The sequence below is a fragment of the Canis lupus genome, chromosome 8 (assembly GCF_003254725.2).
Source record: "Canis lupus dingo isolate Sandy chromosome 8, ASM325472v2, whole genome shotgun sequence".
NCBI lineage: Eukaryota > Metazoa > Chordata > Mammalia > Carnivora > Canidae > Canis > Canis lupus.
In genome coordinates, this window is record NC_064250.1 from 32,995,402 (window position 1) to 33,001,872 (window position 6,471).

Here is a 6,471-nt window from a genome sequence, read left to right on the forward strand (position 1 = left end):
AGGCTCCCTGCGTCTCCTTCTTTCTCTGCCTGCTGCCCGCCCCCGGCCTGTGCTGGCATGCCTGCTCTCTCTCACTCTCTCTCTCAATCTTTGTCAAATAAATAAATAAAATCTTTTAAAAAACCCACCAAACCAATTTAGAACGAGCTATCCTGAGAGCCGTGGATGTGACTGGTCATGTTAACGCAATGGCATGCTTCTGCCTGCATGCACAGGCCACCAGGCTGCCCCTCGGAGAACCCAGGTGTTCAGTCGTTTCAGGAACAGCATTCCATGGCTATCATCTACCATCTCTCTGCACCTAGGCCTATTAGACAAAATCTCTGCTATTTCGGAGTAGTAGAGTGCTTGCAAAGGCACATAATTATCTCTTATAGCTTCCATTTCCAAGAATTTGACCACTGGCCAAAAGAATGATTCACCTGTTTTCCTAAAAATTTTTTCAGTGTTATTATTTCTAATGGTTTTTCACATTATTTCATCTGCTATTTCTCCACAATGCACATTCTTTTTCAATAGCTCTATATCTGCCTTAGATCTCAGCTAACAAGATCACCAGTGGAGGGGCACCTGGATGGCTCAGTTGGTACAGCCAAGTCAGTGACTCTTGATCTCTGGGTCATGAGAAAAAAGGTCATCAATATCTGAGTAGCCATTCCTTTTCTCTGAACGTTATTTAAGACAGACAAACCCCAATGAATACTCACAGCTCACTAAAAGTGTACGTTGGGAGATCATACCATAGGCAGCGACTGCTATGAAACCCCAGAGGTTGAAAGGAAATTCCTCTCTCTAGATCCAGTAAGATAAGAACTATCTTCTAGTAACATAGAATTAGCAGATGTTATGCCTCAGGTCTTTGCTAGAAGATGTATTCCTTGGGGAGCTCATCCAATCTACCAGAATATCTTGCTCTTTCAGCTCTGCCTGGTGTATCTTCAAGAAAAGAAATTAACTAAAGTTTAGGTTTGGCACTAAAAGATTTGTAGATTCACAATATTTCCCCTGTGTTTTGTTTGTTTGTTTGTTTATTTGTTTATTCCTTTATTTATGAGAGCAAATGAACGAGGGAAGGGGACAGAGGGGCAGGGAGAGAAGGAGAGAATCTCAAGCAAATTCCATGGTAAGCACAGAGTTGTCCAGGGAGCTCCATCCCATGACCCCTGGGGATCATGACTCCAGCTGAAACCAAGAATTGGATGCTTAACCAATTGAGCCACCCAGGTGCCCCTGCGTCTAAAAGATTTAAGAGGTAAATTTAGTTTTGTCTTGAAGATTATTCAAGTGTTTAGCAATGTCAAGTCTTTTTAAAAAATTAGATCTTCTAAAAATGCAAATTAAGTTTGTTGATTATCAGAGTATTTTTTAATTAATTTGAAGTATGAAATAACTAATGCTTTTTAATTTGTGACTTCAAATTGAAATTCAATAAAAAATGATTTGTGGCTTCAGTTATTCATGTTGCATTAATTTAAACTGTATGAGCAAGTCATTTCTACTTTTCACATATTATGTATCACAAACTGTCTTGCCCCTAACAATTTTAAATCACAGAGATTGAGCTTTTCAGTTTGCCATAAGAAACTTGCTTTCCCTCAGGTCCGGCAGCAAATATTGTTGATATAAATATGTAAGCAGGTTTTTTTTTTGTGGTTGTGTTGGACTGCACATGTTGACAATAATATCAGAAGGTGAGTAATGAATTTTCTTAGTTTATGCAATATTCTCTTAATATATCTGGAGGATAAAACCAGTTATTTTTCAGAGGTGATCTGAAATTTTAGTTATCATTTGAAATGTCAATTGTGACAGTGGCCCTGCAACCACTTCCAAAAGTCAAACAACGTGCCTGTGTTGAAGCTACCTCAGTGTCTTGAGTTGACCGGCATGTTAGCTTCTCTACTCTTCATTTAAGGCACAGGAATGATGGGCGCCTCCTCACTAAGGATCCAACTTACATGACATGCAGGACATCAAATCAGAAAATACACTGACAAAGGACTCAGTATCACAAAGTTAGGAACACTGTAACCTATGAGGGTCTTTTTACCTTTCCAAACCCAACCACTCTCCAACACACTCAAACTCCCATTTTTCATTGAAGACAGGTGGAGTTCCAGCATTCACATCTTTTAAACCATTGGGCTCCAGAGATCTCACAGTGTTTAGGTGGCAAATAACTCATAATGTACCACAATCCACATAGTTCGGAGAGTTCTAGCTCTGTTAGTATGGTTATTTTTCCCTCCTTCAAGTCTCCTGAAGAAGATGAGGGAACTCATACATAAGTTGCTTGTGGGATTCCTTTGGGTACTTTGCAAATTCATTCAGCATATGAGTGTCTATTATATACCATGCACTGTACTAAGCCCTAGGGATAGAGGGGTGAACTAAATTAATTCTAATACAACACTATAAGGTAGATATTATTAATTCACATATTATAAATAAAATTGTACTATCCAAATATTTTTTAACCACAGAAAAATAGTAAAATTTTGGTCTTTACCACATGTTTAAAAAGGAAATCTAGTAAGTATATCTATTTTCAATGATGGAAGAATAAAAGATTTGGATTTTTTTCCCCTATTGAAGTCCGATAGTGGTTTTCCTTAATTCTTAGATATTGATGGTGGCGGGGGGCGGGGAGAGGCTGGGTGGCTCAGTTGGTTAAGTGGCTGCCTTCGGTTCAGGTCATGATCTTAGGGTCTTGGGATGATCTCAGGGTCGTCAGACTTCCTGCCCAGTGAGGAGTCAGCTTCTCCCTCTGCCTTTACTCCTCCTCACTACTTATGCACTCTTTCTCTCTCTCTCTCTCAAATAAGTAAATAAAATTGTAAAAAAAAAAAAAAAAGATACTGGTGGTGGGTATGTCTGGCTCTGAACAAACACACAAAAAGAAATCAGAACAATAAAAAGATAAATAACCCAAGTAAAGAATGGCAAAGGATTTGGATAGATATTTCTCTAAAAAGATATACAAATGGACGATAAACACATGAAAAGATGGTCAACATCATTAGTAATTAGGGAAATGAAAAATCAAAACCACAAAGACATACTATTTATCACTCACTAGGATAGCTATTCTCAAAAAGACAGACTTTTAAGAACAGAACTGTAAGAATCTCCTATTAAGAAATTTGAAGTAATGGGGTGTCTAGCTCAGCTGGTAGAACATGCATCTCTTGACTCAGAGTCGTAAGCTCAAGCTCTGTATTGGGCATAGAGATTACTTAAAAAAAGAGAAAAAAGAACAAAAGAAAACTGAAGAAAGTATAGCTCTCCCAGGAGATACATGTGGTATGAAATAAACTATCAAAATAATTATTTGTTGTGCTGAAACCAAAGGAAATACTCCATTCTTTCCTCCTCATATATCCAAAACATAAAGAGAGAAATGGAATGCTTCTTTATAAACTTGTGGTCCTCTTTGAAGCTCAGTGGCTATACACTAAGAAAAATATTCAATAGAGAAAAAACACAGATTCAGTAGTCAGCTGTCTAACCCCTGGTCCCTTCCCTCCAATACTATTTTTAAGACTTTTTTTGCATATATTCATAATTAACAAAGACATTTCCATTGTTTTTTTTAAAAGATTTTATTTATTTATTCATGAGAGAGACAGAAACAGAGAGAGAGAGAGGCACAGGGAAAAGCAGGCTCCATGCAGGAAGCCTGACGTGGGACTTGATCCTGGGTCTCCAAGATCACACCTTGGGCTGAAGGTGGCGATAAACCACTGAGCTAGCCGGGCTGTCCATTTCCATTGGTTTTAAGGACTTGAGCAAATAAGATTCACATGTTCAGAATCTTTAAAAGGACAATATTTATCATTAAGTTCAGTGCAACATTGTTAACACTTTTCAACTGATTAACATTTAACATTTATTTATTCCACTGCGAAGATAAAATATGCAAACATTGAATTTGGAATATAACTTTAATAAGATGCAATAGACTTTAAAGTAAGATAATACTGAGTAATTTAGTAGGTTTATGTAAGACATAAATAAGCCTAAAAAGAATGCCAAATTTTAAAGCTATAGAACACTCCTGGAAATAAAATAAGAACAGAGTTGGTTTGAGTATAGTTATGCTCAGCGGCAAAAGAATGAAGTGGATCTATGATTCTATTATTCCAAGACGTTGTGATAATACAGAAAATAAGCTTATAAAAATTCTTAATGCCCAAGGAAAAATGAACCATTCAAAGAAAGTAGAACAATTCTGGGCAATTGATAATCCTCCTATACTTTTCAAAGCCACTCAGAGAAAACAAAAAGGCAGTCACTCGAATGACTACTCAGAACATGATGTGTTGGAGGTTTGCTCTGTTTTCCCTAGTTTCAAAAACTTCTTAATGTCCCGAGTTATTAAGCCTGGGGAAAAACTGTGGAAGTGGTGGTAGCTCTCGGGATGATATTCATCATGGTACTCGTGGTCTGAGTTAGCGAACGCAAGATACATGTGTGGTATCACCCTCACTCATGGCCAACATCTCTACTGCACCATGCCACTATGTCCTAGATTTGTTCTCAGGATCCTTTACAGCACAATCCTAAAGGCAGCACTAATTTTCAGTTGGATCTACCTCAAGAAAACAAGTTTATTCACCATAGTCTTTTGAAGGGCGCCCAGGGGCTGGGGGGCCAGGGAGTGAGTGACTCATTAGGGAGGTGCCAGTAGGGGCAGAGAAAGGAGGAGTCCTATGGTCATAAAGAATGCTAAATTTTAAAAGAACAGTTTACTAAATCTAAAGTCCCTTCTTTCATAAATACATACACCAGTGCCATATGTGGCTCACACAAGAATATAAGTGGTGTTATCTTTTAAAAAGCACACAGGACTTGAAGTCTAGAGGCAGAATGCTATTCCTGCTTTATCTGAATCAACCACTCTGATTTGCCTGGCACTGTCTTTTGAGTTTTTATTTGTATTTATGATATGTTTCCGTGTGTGTGTTTTTGTAAACAAAACAATTTATTATTTCAAAGTTCAGAGTTAAATATTTTTTTAAATAGGAGAGGCATCTGGGTGGCTCAGTTAAGCCTCTGCCTTCTGCTCAGGTCATGATCCCAGGGTATGGAGATCGAGTCCTGCATTGAGCTCCCTGCTCATTAGGGAGCCTGCGTCTCCCTCTTCCTCTGCTGCTCCCTCTGCTTGTGCTCTCTCTTTCTGTCATATAAGTAAAGTCTTTAAAAAAAAAAAAAAGAAAGAAAAGAAAATAAAATTCAACTGTGAGTAAAATATATAATGGAGAAAATAAGATCCTCCACAATACCTCTTGTAGAGGAATAACCACTCTTAGTGGTTTTGTGTCCATTCCTCCATATTTTTTCATGCAAATTTAATTTGGTCTTTTTAACGATTATATAGCATTCTATTTTGTTTAACCAGACCTCTTACTGATCAACTTTTGAATTGGGGATAATGTTATTCCATCATAAATAGCACTACAGTGAACATCCTAGTGAACATGTAGTTTTGGGGCATTGTGCAAATATCTCTTTGGGAGAAATCCCTAGAAGTGAAATTGCAGGATTAGAGAGTATGCACATTTAAAAGGTTAATAAAAATTGTTAATTCAACCTCCAAATAATATTGTCTCAATTTATACTGTCACCCACTGTGTATTAAACTGCCTGTTTCTGGTTTGTATTTTAAGGAACAATACACAAATGAGATGAGATGAAATTTGTTTCATGGATGTTTGTTGTTTCAAGGATGAGAGAAAATTGTTTAAGTTTAGACTCATAATCTTAGGCCACAGTACTTAACAGAAAGAAAAACATTCTCTCTCTAAAGAGAGCAATATTACAGCTGCCTATTGTCAGGGCAGGCAGATACTACAAAATGCCTTCTTGGACATTTAGTTTATTTCTGAGATTCCTCTGTATTATCAGAATGGAAAAACAGGACAGTACTTACATGATTTCACATTAAGGGAGTGAGATAAAAGGAGAAAGTCAAAACATTATTATTATTATGTTCATCTTCTGTTCTAACAATTTATCTCAAGATCAAGATAGCACATTATTAAGAATAATGTAATATAAAAAATTAGATTCCTAAAAGTGACAATGTATTTTCTTCACTAAATACCTGTGTTGAGTAAACTAATTAAATAACAGATTTGGGTGGGGAAAAAATACATGCTTTTTAAAAATCACTTCTTGTTTAAACACAGCATTACCTAGCTTTATGTGATTTTTATAGTAAAAAGTGAGAAAGTGTAGCTTAATGGACAACATGCTAATTAATAGAAAATACTAGTAGTTTCTAATATTTTTGAGTACTAGCCCAGGTGCTATGGTAAGTACTTTGCAGGCATTATCTCATTTGATTCTTATTATAACCCGATGAGATAAGCACTGTTATTAACTCCATTTACAGATCCAATACGTAATTTTTTCCCTGATAAAACATTTTAAGCATAGCCACCATTATAGACAAGGATTTGTAATGCT